The sequence below is a fragment of the Sceloporus occidentalis genome, unplaced genomic scaffold (genome assembly GCF_023333645.1).
Source record: "Sceloporus occidentalis isolate IW3139 unplaced genomic scaffold, rSceOcc1.0.p SCAF_2, whole genome shotgun sequence".
Taxonomy (NCBI): Eukaryota; Metazoa; Chordata; class Lepidosauria; order Squamata; family Phrynosomatidae; genus Sceloporus; species Sceloporus occidentalis.
Window position 1 is genome coordinate 257,089,933 of NW_028316982.1, and position 15,752 is coordinate 257,105,684.

General features: G+C 41.0%; 1 protein-coding gene across 1 annotated transcript in view; it reads left to right on the forward strand.

The window, feature by feature from the left end:
* Window positions 1–15,752, forward strand: part of MAML2 (mastermind like transcriptional coactivator 2) — a 232,344-nt gene that overhangs the window by 140,613 nt on the left and 75,979 nt on the right. The gene's annotated exons all lie outside the window — the stretch shown is intronic.

Here is a 15,752-nt window from a genome sequence, read left to right on the forward strand (position 1 = left end):
TTCAGTAAAATAATCTACCCAAAGGAGAGTTTGGGTCTAGTAGTATGAACATCCTTCAAAAGAGGCAATAGGAAGGATTGTTATTATTTAGGAGCAATGATTTCTAAAGACTATTTGTTGTCTTCCTTTTTGGAATATAGCTATACCAGAAGAAAATGTGTTCCTAAGCATCATGTCTATAACAAAAAATGTATTACCAGAGGCAGAGATAACGTGGAAATAATAGGTTCCTACACCACACACAAAAAAAAGACGAACAGTTCAACTTGTTTTAGCAAACATTTTATTCAAATCTGACAATATGCACATGTGAAATTAGACAACCAAGTCAGGGAAGCCATTTTCATTTTTCTAGAGATGACTTGAAAGCATCTGCCTAAATACATTGAGGGATGGCTTTTAGTTTCACTTTTTTTTTCTATTTTCCATTTTGATGCCCAGACTTACATTGTTGTTATGTGCCTTCAAGTCATTTCTAACTTATGGTGGCTCTTAAGGTAAACCTATCACAGGGTTTTCTTGACAGGTTTTTTAGAGGAGGGTTGCCATTGGCATCCTCTGAGGCTATATGACTTTCTCAGGATCACCCAGTAGGTTTTCATGGATGAGTCTTGATTCAAACCCTGGTCTCCAGAATCATAGTCCAACACTCAACTCAATACATCATACTGGCTGTCCTTATGGCCAGACTTATAAATCTGTATTTGGGAGGATTGTTTTTTTAACATACTGGGAGTGGTTAGAGACACAGGCTGATTTATTTTCCCCATTACTCGGTTTAATGTTCATATGTGCTCGGTAAAGCTGCTCTTTACTTTCTCTGATGTTGCCGGACAAACAAAACTAAAGTCGCAAGACCTCAGTAATGTTTTGAACCTGATCTATCAGTTAAACCTTCTGAACCCATACTTTGGACTTAATGGGGGGTTGCTATGGGATGTACATTTATGAACCATTTTTAGGCAAACTTGATATTTACTCTTAAGAGAACATCCAGAACGTTCTTGTGCAAGTTTGGGACCAAATTGCAAAATCTCCCCCCCCCCCCCCGGAAAGTTGTAATTGGGTCTATTTTCAATAAAATCTGGTGCAAAACAAATTTTAAAGAATTGTAGGTGCTACCACTCAAATTTTGGTTCATTCAAATTATAAACAAAATCAGTAGCGCTGACCTAGGCAACATAAATCATGATGAGAGTAGAGAAGACAACAAATATAATAAAACATATGGAGAAAAACAATTAGAATGGGTAAACAAAAATGTCTTGAGTAGGTCCTGGAATGGTTTCAGTGTTTAGAGAAATCTTGTAGCACCTTCAAGACTAAATGAAAGAAAGAAGTTGGCAACATGAGCTTTCATAGACATCTGAGAAAGTAGACTAGTCTACGAAAGCTCATGCTGCCAACTTCTTTCTTTCAGTTAGTCTCAGGCGTACTACAAGATCTCTCTGCATACAGATTCTACACAGCTATATCTTTGGTTTCAGTGTTTATTCACAGTCCCAACTCTTTGAGGAGATGTAATTCCATAGTTGGGGAGTCACAACTGAGAAGGTTCTCTCCCTCAAAGTGCTGATTATAGCTTATAAAGCCCTACGTGGTTCAGGTCCAGGCTCTTGTTGCTGTTGTTGTTATTAACTGCCCTTGTTGATCCAGACTCATGGTGACTCTTTGGATGAGACATCTCCAAGACTCCCTGTCCTCCACTGCTTTGCTTAGGCCCTGTAAATTCATGCCCATGACCTCCCTAATACAGTCTATCTATCTAGAGTACACTTTTCCCCAGCATTATTGTCTTTTCTAATGAGTCATATCTTTTCATTATATATCAAAAGTACAACAGCCTCAGTTTAATCATCTTAGCTTCCAGGGAGATTTCAGGATTGATCTGTTCAAGGACCCATGTGTTTGTTGTTTTGGCTGTCCACGGAGTCCTCAGCACTCTTCTCCAGAACCACAATCTCAAATGAACTGATTTTCTTCTTATGCACTTTCTTCGCTGTCCAGCTCTTGCATCTGTACATGGTGATGGGGAATACAGTGGTTTGGACAAATCTAACTTTGGTGCTTTATCTTGGGAGCTTGTCTAGTTCTTTCATAGCTGCCCTTCCCATTCCTAGTCTTCTGATTTTTAGACTGTACTTTCCATTCTGATCGATGTTTGATCTGAGGCACGGGAACTCATTAACTGTTTCTATTTCCTCATTGTCTAGGATGAATGTATGTAGTTCTTCTGTGGTCATTATTTTTTTTCTTTATGTTCAGCATTAAGCCTGTCTTTGCATTTTCTTCTTTAATCTTCCTTAATAATTCCAGGCTATCTAGCAGACTAGATCTCCCCCTATGAGCCTCCCCAGGCCCAGAGATCTTCAGGATGGGCCCTTCTCTTAGTACTACCGCATTTACAGGCACAATGGAAAGACTTGAAGGCTGCCCCTAGACTCTGAAATTCCCTACCGGGGGGGGGGGGGGCAGGCTAGCCTCCTCCTTGCTGCCCTTCTGTCAGTGGGTAACAGCTGTTTTATTCCGACACATTTTTATAACGGAAAGTTTTTAAAGAATGGTCTGAGTGTGCTGTACTGTTTGAAACTGAAGAGTTTTAATTGCTTTTTATCTTTTAATTGCGTTGTATCTTTTCAAGTGTAGTTTTCAATCATTTTAATATTGTGAATAGTTTAACTCCATTTTAATGTTCACTTTTTGTATGTTTTTAGCTGTAATCTCTCATTTTAAATAGTAAGCCACCTCAATTCCCAATTCTGGCATAAACATCATCCTGATATAGCTGAAGGAAAACTTGTGATCTTAAGTACAGAAAGAAACCCTCCCTACAGATATTTATCTTGCCGCCAAAACCAATGCAACACAGCCCTACATGTTCTACTGCAAATCATTGCTTGTTTCCTCTCCATCTTAAAACCTTATTCCTGCTCAGCACAGCTGCAGTTTTTATTCGGTGTTAGCCTTTTCCATTCCAAGATAAACGTGCACAACATTAAAACATCTAAGTCAAAGAGGTCTGCAGACCTCCAGTTCTATAGCTTTTATTAAAAAGTGAACTTTAATATCAAGGTAATTACACTTCTGAAGACATTTTAATAGCAAGACCACACTGAATATTTTACTATTAAGAAAGTTATTTTTGAACCCGTGCCTTTTGGCCCATCCTGAATTCTTACAGTGGTCTGCCCACCAGACCTCCATTCTGACATGTGTGTGTTTTGTGTGTAATTAGAACAAGCCCAGAATTTATCATTTAATGAAAACTTGAAAGTTAATCTTAACTTAGTATACTTTATTATACATTGCTACAAAGGCTTATATATGTGTTTTTCTTTTACTCAAAGCTGATGTCCTGTACCCTTTTATATTATCCCTGGCAACTCTCTTTTGGGAGGGTAAGGAATTGCAAATTAAAACAAGAGAGTGGGAAATAATACTTGTGTGCTAGTCAATCAGTGTGCCAGAAGGGATAATTTTAAATCACTTGATGCAAGTTGTGGACATAATACAGTAGGTCAACATCCTGTACAGAATTCATTGAAATGACTGCACCTACACCACAGAAATAATCTAGTTTGACACCACTTTAACTGCCATGACTCAATGGAGATTATCGCATGGAGGATAAGGATGAGAGCAAAGCAGATTGCTCCCATCTCATTCATGCAATCAGGGGAAAGAGTATCACACACTGTGTGCTTATCCCATTCTTCTCCCGCCCTTGAAGTGTAAAGGCCCCATCATTTGGTATTAATGGAAACTCTCGTTAATACCAAATGACAGGGCCATTACACTTCACAGACAAGAGAAGAATGGGATAAATGTGCAGTGTGTGATAATCTTTTTCCCCGATTGCATGAATGGGACAGGATAAAGATGGGAGCAATCCACTTTACTCCCTTATCCTCCGTCTGATAATCTCCAATGCTATGGAATTCTGGAATTGTAGTCTGTTGTGGCACAAGGGTTCTCTGACATAGAAGGCTAAGTGTCTCACAAAACTACAATTCCCTACATCTTATTGTGACCCTTTGAATGAATGCTCTCCAAAACACACTAGCATGGAGCCATGGCAGCGAAAGCGGTGTAAAACCAGATTATTATGTAGCCTTAGAAGCTTGTTGTGTCCTGATTTGGGATAGAGCAGAGGTGACCAGATTTCAGGTTTGTTACATCTATGTTTTGTTTTGTTTCGTTCCACACAGCCCAGAAATACACCATCCAAAGTTTGATTGCAAAAAACATGTAGTTTGACTTAAATGATTTTGAGCCCAGGAACTTGAGTACCCAACACATCTCTCAGCCCTTCCAACAAAAAAATCACTCCTAGTTTCCCTTCTCCCCAGCATTTTTCATTTCAGCGATAGAATTAAGGTACTAGGGAGAGAGTTGTTTTGTACATATTGTTATAAATAATTTTTGTTAATTGCCATCAAGCTGACTTCAACTTATTGTGACCCTTTGAATGGATGCTCAGCTCTTGTGATCTAAGGGCCGTGGTTTCCTTGACTGAGTCTGTCAATGTAGTAATGCAGCCTTCCTAATTTCCTGCTTCCTTCTACTTTGCCAAGCATTATTGTTTTTTCTAATGAATCATATCTTCTCATTATAAAAGTTCAGTATCCCTTTTCCTCAGCCTCAGAGGATGGCAATGGAAATCCCCGCTGAAGAAACTTGCAAGAAAACCCTGTTATAGTGTCACCTTCTGGTCACCATAAGTTGGAAACGACTTGATGGCACACAACAACAACAACAACAACAATGCCTTATCCAGACTTCTAAAATCAGAAATATTCCAAAATTCAAAACCTTTTTAATGGGTAGCTGAGATAGTGACACCTTTGCTTTCTGATGGTTCAGTGTATACAAACTTTTTGTTTCATGGACAGAATTATTAAAAATAATATGCATAATACTTCCTTCAGACTATATGTATAAGGTGTATATGAAACATACATGAATTTCATGATTAGGCTTTGGTCCCATCTCCAGGGTGTCTCATTATATATATTCAAAAATTCCAAAATCTGAAAAAAAAAATCCCAAACACTTCTGGTCCCAAGGATTTCGGATAAGGGACACTCAGCTTGTATGCCCAAAGTGTGACAGTCTCAGTTTAGTCTTCATGACTTCTAGCAAGAGCTCTGGTTTTTCTTTGCTCTTGGCAGGGAGAACTCTTCTCCAGCACCACATCTCAACTGAATTGATTCTCTTCCTATCATCTTTAATCACTGTACAGCTTTTGCAACCATACAAATAAATCAGAAATATTATTGACTTTGGTATTCAATGATATATCTATACACTTTAGGATCTTGTCTAATTCCTTCATTTCTGTCCTTCCAATTCCTAGTCACCTTCTGATTTCTTGACTACAGTCTCCATTTTGATTAATGCCTGAGCCAAGAGTATGGAAAGTCTTTAACTATTTCGATGTCATCACTGTATACTTAAAGGTGATATAATGTGATTGCTATTTTTGTTTTCTTAATATTCAGTTCTAACTCTGCCTTTGCACTTCCTTCCTTCACTTTATTCAGTAGTCATTCTGATTCTTTAGTTTTTGCTAGTAGTATGGTCTTAAGAGCCAGTTTGTTATAGTGTTGGACTAGCACTGTGTGGGACCAGGGTTCAAATCCCTGCTCAGCCATGGAAACCTACCGGGCGATTTTGCAAGTCACACTTTCACAGCCTCAGAGGAATGCAGTGGCAAACTCCCTCTAAATCTTTTCAAGAAACCCCCATGATAAGGTTGTCATACGTTGGAATCAACTTGAAGGCACACAACCTGTTTCTTTGGAAGAACTCTCTTCGCTGCTGAACTCATCAAAACCCACCACCTGCTCTCTTGACCTACTTCCTTCTCGTCTTCTAATCTCTATAGCCCCCTCTTTGTTACCCTCCCTCCTCTATATCTTTAATCTCTCTCTCTCCTCAGGTCCCTTCCCCTCAGTCTTCAAACATGCTTTAGTTTCCCCTATCCTGAAAAAACCCTCTCTCGACCCCTCTTCCTTGGCTAGCTATCCAATCTCTCTTCTTCCTTTTCTCTCTAAGGTGTTGGAACGAGTTGTCTATTCACGCTGTCTTGAGTTTCTTGAAACCAACTCCATTCTGGATCCCTTCCAGTCTGGTTTTCGCCCACGGCACTCCACAGAGACAGCCCTTACTAAGATCTCGAACGATCTTTTGTGGGCCAAGGCGAATGGCCTTTATTCTATCCTTGTCCTTCTCGATCTTTCTGCGGGACCTTCTGCGGCCTTCGACACCGTGGACCACTGTCTCCTAATAGATGTACTCTCTGACCTTGGTTTCTCGGGCCTTGTTCTCAATTGGTTCACATCTTACTTGTCAGATAGATCTTTTTCAGTGGTCTCGATTCGTTCACATCTTACTTGTCAGATAGATCTTTTTCAGTGGTCTTGGGTGGTCAGACCTCGTCTTCTGTCCCCTTATCTGTTGGAGTTCCTCAGGGCTCTGTTTTGGGTCCCCTTTTGTTCTCTTTGTACACACTCTCCCTTGGCAAACTTATCAGTTCTTTTGGTTTCTCCTACCATCTGTACGCCGATGATACCCAGCTGTACCTTTCCACCCCTAATCTTTCGCCAGAGCTAGAGCAGCAAGTGTCATCCTGTTTAACAGCTGTCTCCCACTGGATGCACCATCGGCGTCTGAAGCTCAATATGTCCAAGACCGAGCTTCTTGTTTTCCCTCCTAAGCCCACCCTTCACTATTCCTTTTCTATTTCTGTCAATAACATCTCGATCCAGCCGGTCCAGGAAGCCCGCAGTCTTGGTTTCATCTTTGACTCCTCTTTGTCATTTATCCCTCAGATCCAGACTACAACCAAAGTCTGTAGATTTTTTCTCTATAATATCGCCAAAATCCGTCCATATCTCTCAGCTTCTACCGCAAAGACACTGGTCCATGCCCTAGTGGTCTCACAACTAGACTACTGTAACCTCCTCTTGGCAGGGCTTCCCCTCTCTCATCTCCACCCATTAATTTCTGTTCAGCATTCAGCTGCACGCATTATTTCACTCGCTCGCCGTTATGATCATGTCTCCCCTCTGTTGTCCTCCCTTCACTGGCTCACTTTTCCTTTCCGCATCAGGTACAAACTTTTGCTACTCACCTTTAAAGCCCTGCATGGGCTGGCCCCTCTTTATTTAACCGATCTTCTCTCTCCCTACATCCCTACTCGCACTCTCCGCTCTGGTAGCCAAAGTCTCCTTTCTCAACCCAGGATCTTCTCTGCCCCATCCCGGATCTGTCCCTTCTCTCTTGCTGCCCCTCATTCCTGGAACCTTCTTCCTCTGCATGCATGGCTCATCACTTCCCTAACCAGCTTTAAGGCTGAGCTGAAAACCATATTGTTTAGGGAAGCGTTCTCAGGGAATTTGTGGTTGTCATCTGGCTGTCTGATAATATTTGATGTGATTTGTTTTTATATTTGATGTTTTTAATTTGTTTTTTCTTTTCTATATGGTAACTTTATCTATTCCTCTTTTTAATTGTTATTATCTTAGAGCAGGGGTAGGCAACCTGCGGCCTGCGAGCCGGATGCAGCCCGGCGAGGCCTTGGGACCGGCCCCAGCCTGGTCCTGCCACCGATTGCCGCCGGGGCCTTTGGCATCTCGCGCAAGGGGCATGGTGGGGCAATTGTCTATAGAAGCCTCAGAAACATGCATTTATCTTAACATTTTTTAAAAAATCAGCAATTTTTTTCACGTGTCCTCCATTTTTTATTTAAAAAGTGCCCTCCATTTGAAAATTTTGTCCTACATTTGTCCCAGTTTATTTATTTATTTAATTTTTTAAAAAGTTATTTAATTATTTATTTTTTGGCTTCGGCCCCCCAGTTGTCTGAGGGACAGCAACCCGGCCCCCGGCTCGAAAGGGTTGCCTACCCCTGTCTTAGAGTGTACACCTTGGGCAGGCTTTTATATACTCTTTAAGTTTACCGACTTTGTACAGCGCTGTGTATAATTACAGCGCTTTAGAAATAAAGTTTAATAATAATAATAATAATAACAACTACTGCTACTACAACTACTACAGTATGGTGTCATTTGCATATCTTAAATTGTTGAAGTTCATCCCTCCAGTTTTTGTTTTAAAAAAGGGGGAGTTAGAAATCTTTATTGATATAACCAGAGATCTACCAATACATCCAGATCTATCTTCTGCCTGATGTTGTTATAGAGAGCAGAATCTGTGTTGATTTGCTTAGATCGTCCTAGGCGCTTCTATGGGGGAAAGGATGGAGAATATTTGAGCAAGGATTATCCACACTGCACAATTATAGGAGTCTGATACCATTTCACTGTCATAATTCAGAATCATGGGACATGTAGTTTGGTACAGTACTTAGAATTCTCTAATAAACTTCCTACTATCTGCATTGTTGGTAAGGGGAAGGGGAAAAGCCAACTACTGGTATAGTCTGGGGACAAACCAACCCAGATACAGCCAAACAATATTGTAGCAGTGGAAAAAGCAAAAGCAAAATACCAGGTGTTGGTATTGGCAGTGCTCTGACACACTTTACACACACAAAATAAGACTCACAGTCGTAGTGGTTCATCCAAAGATCTGGAGCCTTTATCTTCAGTTACAATGTGTACAATACATATTTACACACAAGCTTCCAACCATCTACTATACATTGTTATTTCAACCACAACTCCAACTATAGCTCCACACTAACCCACCCATGACCCAGACTCTTGCCCCACTTATATAGGAGGGTGGTTCTGGATCATTACTCTTCGTCACATAGTATGATGTAAGCTTGCTGCAACTTTGCCTCATGCCATGCGTCCAGTTTAGCATACGAAGGAACTTCTTGCCCATGAGAGTGGTTCAGTGGTGGAAGCAATTGCCTAGACAGGTAGTGGGGTCACCTTCTCAGGGTGTCTCACAAAAGAGGCTGGACAGCTACCTGTTGAGGATGCTCTAGTTGGAAATCCTGCATTAAGCAGAGGGTTGTACCTTTTGACCTACAGAGGCCTTTCTAACTCTATGAGTCTGTGATCTCAAAGCTAGGTGGATCAATGAGAATGTGATGATAGATTCATACAGGGCTGTTTTGAGGGTTCCCCCTTCAACTGAGAGTCCTTCCAATTTTGGATATAGGACCAATGCAGTGCAATGCTGTAGTATCTTTTATTTCTGATAACAACTTTGTGTTTGGCTTGGCTTGGCTTGGTTTTGCTTTGCATTTTTCAGCTTCATACTGACAGTTTGAAATATTTCATTAGCTCTCATTTTTCTGTTCAACTCATCACTTTCCATCTAGAGTTTGGGAAACTTACTTCTTCTTGTACTATAACTTCCAAAATCCCCTATCCAGCATGCTTTGGTAAATCAGTCTTTGCTTCCAACAAAATCCATACTGCTCACAGGACCGACAGTTTGAAATAGTTCTGCAAGGAAACCATACCAGAATTAATTATCCACTCCAGTTAACAAATCTATTAACAAGACCAGACAGGAATAAGAAAGACAGGGAAAGGGACAGTATTAAAGGAGATGTGGGACGATGTCAGGAAGAAGAGGAGGTAGGGCAGAATCAATTGTTGGTTCCTACAGAATGGAGGAAATTGAAACCAGGCTGAAATCAATAACTCCAGACTATAATTGGAGATTGCTATTTCAAAAACTTTAGCTCTAACCTTAAAAGGAACTGCTGCATATTTTAAATCAGGGGTGATCAAGTTGTGGTTCTTCAGGACTAAAATACTTGTAATCCTTTAAGGAATACTCAAGAGGTGGTTTCACCCATTCCTTCCTCTGAAATATAGGCTACAGCTCCTGGTATTTGTTGGCAGTCTCCCATCCAACTACTAACCAGGGCTGAGCCTGCTTAGCTTCCAAGATCAGATGGGATCTGGTGCCTAGGATATACACCAACATGAACCAAACATCCAAACAGCCATTCAAAGCAGTCCAGTATTCCATTACCATTACCTCCTTTACTCTTCCATCTCATTCAGCATTATATGTAGAACAGCTCCAAGTAATAAACGGAAGAAAATGTGTGGCATAAATATTGATTCATTTCCATTTCTTTATGATCCTCCTTTTGGCCACTGTGACAAACATAACCATAATTACTTGCTGGATTCCATAGCAATTAATTGGAAATGGGAGGGGGGATTTTTTGCATTTCACAGTAGAGGGATGTGAGGCCTTTATTTTTCTGTTCTGGGTGTGCAGAGACCAATTCATGAGAAATCATGTTAGCTGACACACACTCACACACATACACAAACTTTCTATGCAGTGAACGAAACAATTTAGAAAGTAGAAATTTTTATGGAGACAGTTCATTTCCCATCCGATGAAAACAGACAATGTCTATGAATGCTTACTCTACATATTTCTTCATCACAGTAAAGATGCAACTAGATTTCTTTTACATACCCTCCAACATTCCACAGATGAAATTTGGGAAATGTGTGGTCAAGGTGGCAAAAAAAAAAAAGAAGAAGAAGAAGAAGAAAGAATGGATGAAATGGGAGAGGTTGCAGCAAATTGCTTTTGCCTGAGCCTCCTGGGAAGGGCAAGATTCCCTTTCCTCTACTCTCCCTCCTGCGGAGTTAACTGAGTGCGAACTAAGGCTACTGCCACACTGCAGAATTAATGCAGTTTGACACCAATTTTACTGTCATGGCTCCATCCTCTGGAATCCTGAAATTTGTAGTTTGTTGTGGTGTCAGAGCTCTCTGAGGGAGAAAGGTACACATCTCAAAAAACTAAAAAAATCCAGAATTCCATAGCATTGAGTCATGGGAGTTAAAGCAGTGTCAAACTGAATTAATTTAGCAGTGTAGATGCAACCTAAATTTACACTTTGAACTCAGTTTGCAGCAAGAGAAGTAAGCCAAGGAGAAAGGGACAAAATGTGGGAGGAGGAAAGAGAAACTGGGAGATTTTAATAACAATATAACAGAGGATTAACTGGGATTGTCCCTGACAAATTGGGAGAGTTGGAGCATATGTTTTTATATCTTTTTATTCTTAAACAGGAGAGCCAGCCTGGTGTAGTGGTTTGAATGTTGGGCTGGAGATCAGGGTTGGAATCCTCACTCAGCCTTGGAAACCCACTGGGTAACCTTGGGCAAGTCACACTCTCTCAGCCTCAGAGGATGGCTATGGCAAAAAACCCACATTGAAGTAACTTGCCAAGAAAACCCCATGATAAGTTCACCGCTTTAGGGTAGCCGTAAATCGGAAACAACTTGAAGGCACACAACAACAAACATTTAAAAAGACTAACATGGCTATCAGTACATAGCAAGATGAGCTTTCGTAATCTACTTCCTCAGATGGCTATGTCTTTGAATATTACCTCCAGAATCAGGGGAGACTGCATGTGTTCAGGGAGGTATGCCAGATACATTTAAGCACCCTAAAAGATTGGAAAGCCTTTTAAGAGTGGTATTCCCCCATTGACTGGATCTTTTAACAGCAGGATATGGCTGTGTGTGCAGTCACAGGGAATTCTGCACATCTGCTAATCACTCTGAAAAGCTCCAACCGTTCAGCAGGATGGGCTCTGTAAGAACTTGGGATTGCAAACAATCAGCAGGCTGTGCTGGGTAATCTCCCTTCATTTAAATCTGCCATGCAGGATGTTGAAAAGGCAAAATCGAATGGCAGCAGGCACATTTTTTAAGGATTAGGCGCTTCCTGTGCACGGTTGTGTGTGTGTTAATATTTTAAGCTGACTTCTAAATCTGGTAAACAATGCATTGCTTGCCCTGGTGGATGGTGTTGGATGACCTCTTTTACATGCCTGATTATCCCGTCAACATTTATAATGCCTTTGATATTTCTTTCTCTTTATTGGGATTGGATCAGTTAAGCGGTTACGTTACTCCTCTGCTCAGCTTTGCATTACTCTCGGCTTCACATCCCCTGGTAATATATGTTGACATTAATTTCTGTAGATTTAGCAGTGAGGGATTGTTAATTTATTCATGCTTGAAAGGGATCTGAAATGGGGGGGGGGGAGTTCTCCAGGACAAATGGAGGCGGGAGAGAATACGCATCTCATATGGCAGTGAACGCTGCTCTTTCATGCCTATTTGTTTCACACAGAGTAATGAATGCCCGGTCGTGATTAACAGTTTTGACCTATTTAAAACTGCACTGTTCTTCCCTGTTCTTATTTTGCCTCTTGGACAAAGTGAACCGCACATCCCATTTTATAACCCATCAGCTGCAGCATTTGTCTTAGCCAATACCCTTATTGTATGCTAGCAACTAGAATCAACACCACAATGAGAGATTTCTATGGTAATACGTTGCAGAGATTATGTGGACAAATCTTTTGTGTCTGCAATTTAAACTGGCAAAAAAATCCCACCCAAAACAAACAAAAAATAGCTCTGCCACCCATTCTAATTTAATCAGTTTAATTTATCAAGAGAATACTGTTCTGGATATTATTCCAGCACGGGTCATTAATTGATCAAAATTACATAGACAGTTGGAAGAGCATCCTCTTTGCATATTTTTCTTGACTGAGTAACAAGTGGAGGCTTTGAAGACAAAGAGGAAAAACTACATAATATATATTAATGTTCTCATTGGTGACTTGTGCACAAAAATCACAATGGATTCACTGTGTCCATTCTTCACACACACAAAAACACACTTCTTGAAGAACCCTCCTTTCTCAGTGTCAGTTCTAACAAACCATCTGTTGCCAATTGAAATTGTTTTTCTAAAGCAAACTAATCGTTCAGACCAAGATTGAAGCTTGGATGCCTTGTTCCTCTTAGGCTACAACTCCCAGAATCCCCCAGCCAGAACAACATGGCCAGAACAAAGGTGTAAGGGAAATATACTTTTCATTTATCTTGGAGAGGTGAACTGTAGAAGAGCCATGAACTAATGTCAAATTTGCTCTTGTTTTTGTGTGCCTGCAAGTCATTTTGGACCTGTGGTGACCCTAAGGTGAACCTATCAGAGGTTTACTAGATGAGATTTATTCAGAGGTGGCTTGCCAGTGCCTTCGTCTAATACTGAGAGACTTGCCAAAGGCCATCCAGTGGGTTTCCATAGGGGATTTGAAATCTGGTCTGCAGAGTAATAGTCCAGTGTTCAGCTGCTACACCACACTGGCTCTCAATGTGAGGTAGCATTTAAATTAATGGATCACAATATTGTACAGTTTTGATTGTTGAAAGGACATGCCATGCCATCTGGCATCATAGCATTGGAAGAGACCTCTGAGAGTCATCTAATCCAACTTCCGGTCAGCGCATTTTGCCCTAATCACTGTTCAATATAGGATCTGCACCACAGGTTTTGACTGAAGCATCTTTGAGATATGACTGTCCAATGGCATGTTCCCCACCATCCAAAGCACTTTGTTTCACTGCTAACATATTCTCATATGTAGGAAATTTTCTCTTAATGTTTAGTCAAAACCAGCATTCCTGCATTATTCACCCATGGGTTCTAATCCTGCCCTCTGGAGGAAAAGTCTTCTCCATCTTCTGCATGACAACTCTTTGGATATTTCAGAACCCCTGTCATACCTTCCCTTAATATTTACTTCTCCAGACAGAACATATTTTGTTCTCCTCACAAGATTTGATTTTCAGGCTTGTTCTTGGTGGCAAGTAACAACAACATATTATTATTGTTAATTTGTGTTACTCTTTTTATATTACCAGTGTATGTGACACTACTTGAGAGGATGACCAATGCAAAAAGACAGGTCCCTGACTTGTCCCAATTTGTTGTGGTGGTGGTGTGCCTTCAAGTCATTTCCAACTAATGACAACCCTAGAGCAAACCTGTTATGTGGTTTTTGTGGCAAGTTTCTTCAGAGGGAGTTCTGAAGCTGAAAGAGTCTGACCTGCCCAAGATCACCCAGTAGATTTACATGGTCGAGCTGGAATTTGAACCCTGGTCTCCAGTGTCATTCAAACCTTGGTCTCCAGAGTCACAGTCCAACGTTCAAACCATTGTCCCAACATGGGAGCCATAATGGCTCAAAACAGCACCTGGAGGGATGTTATGTATCAAAACAACCTCTCACACCCAGTGACATCCAGCCTTGCTTCAAATATAGTTCACCAATTTGGGTGACAAAAAAAAAACAACCCTTAAAAGGCAAAACAGAAGGGACTAGAAGAGTCACACTTTGTGTTGATAATGCAGAGTTGCAGACAGCTATAAGGATATGGCTAGAAAATTACACACACACAAATACACTTCAGTTGCTAACCCTTTAGTAAGATAAGATCCAATAGAGCTATACTCCACATATACACATGCCTTATATTCCTGCTAACAGTTGTCCCAGAGGAAACTGGGCTAGATGACCCAAAGGACTGACAACGTGTAAGGTAGATTCATATATTTAGGATAATAGAAGGATTGTCCTAAATCCCAATTACCCTAGAAGCCATAAAATTTTGAAGACTGGTGACCACAAGAAGGCCTATGAACAGACTTAAAGACAAGCTCCAAGCACATCCATTTCATTGTTTTCTCTGCACCAAACAGTTGTATCACTTGGTGTATCACTGGAACTGGTACAGATCAGCTTTGGTCTGACATATGGTAGTAAAACAGAAGTTTCATAATCATCATCTTGGGAACTGTGGTCAGTATAAATATTTGCTTTCACTCCCTCCAAGCTCCTGGGATTTGAAAAAGCTACTGATTCCTTCCCCACCCCTGCTCACCAAATTAATGAAGGAAAAGCACTAGGAAAAGCAAATGTGCTGCCAGAGATGTGACTTTTGTTGCCTGGAGACTTCTTTTTTGCATAAAGTATTTGGAGTTGAAGAGTGATTTTGGGTTAGCAGAAGCAGAATGAAAATTACTGGGAAAAGGATCAAATGTACTTCCAACAGGTTTACATGAAGCATGTGCTGGAAGCAATGCACAAAGTAGCAAATTATTGTAGAACACAAATTATACCATTCCCTTTATTGTTCCATACCCTCCAACATTTCACTGATGAAAACTGGGACACATCTGGCCAAACAACATCAGAGTTTGGTCAAGATGATAAAAGTTATTAATGAGGAAGAACAGACAAACTAGGTCCTGGGGTCCTAGTTACTAGGAGAAGATGCAGCAGTTTGGTTTTGTCTAAGCCTCAGGGAAGGGCAAGATTCCATTCTTTCTTCTTCCTCCTTGTTGAATTAATTGACTGAACTACTTTCACACTTTGATCTCATTTGTAGCCATTAAATAAGCTGAGGACAAAATGGGGAAAGTAGGAGTAGAGGAGAGAAACTGGGACATGTTAAAAGCAGTTTAAAAATTGGGATGACAGAGAGTTAGGGGCAGCCTCCAGCCACCCCTTCTTCAGCCAGATTGCGGCCGCGGCAACTGCATTTCACATCCCCGATCTGGCCTTTCCAGGGCGTGAAAAGGAGCTGTAAAAAGCGGCTCGGCGCAATAGCCGTGGTGCTGTGGCTATACAGCAGTCCTTCGGCGCTGTGTCATGTGGATACAGTGCCAGAGGAGCACTGTGATGCCATATGCCGTGTGGCGCAGCGTGCGGCATCATGGCACCCTGGAGTGGAGCTGGGGGTGCATTATGAAGACGTTATTCCCCAAACTCCGCCCCCCAGCTGCCCTTTCAGTGTGTACAGGCTCTTAGTTAGGCTGGTCTTTTCCAAAATGGGACACTTGGAAGGTACGCTTTTCTTAGGCACAGGTTTCTGATCACTACTATCTACACATTTTGTTATTGTTATTTGCCACGATGT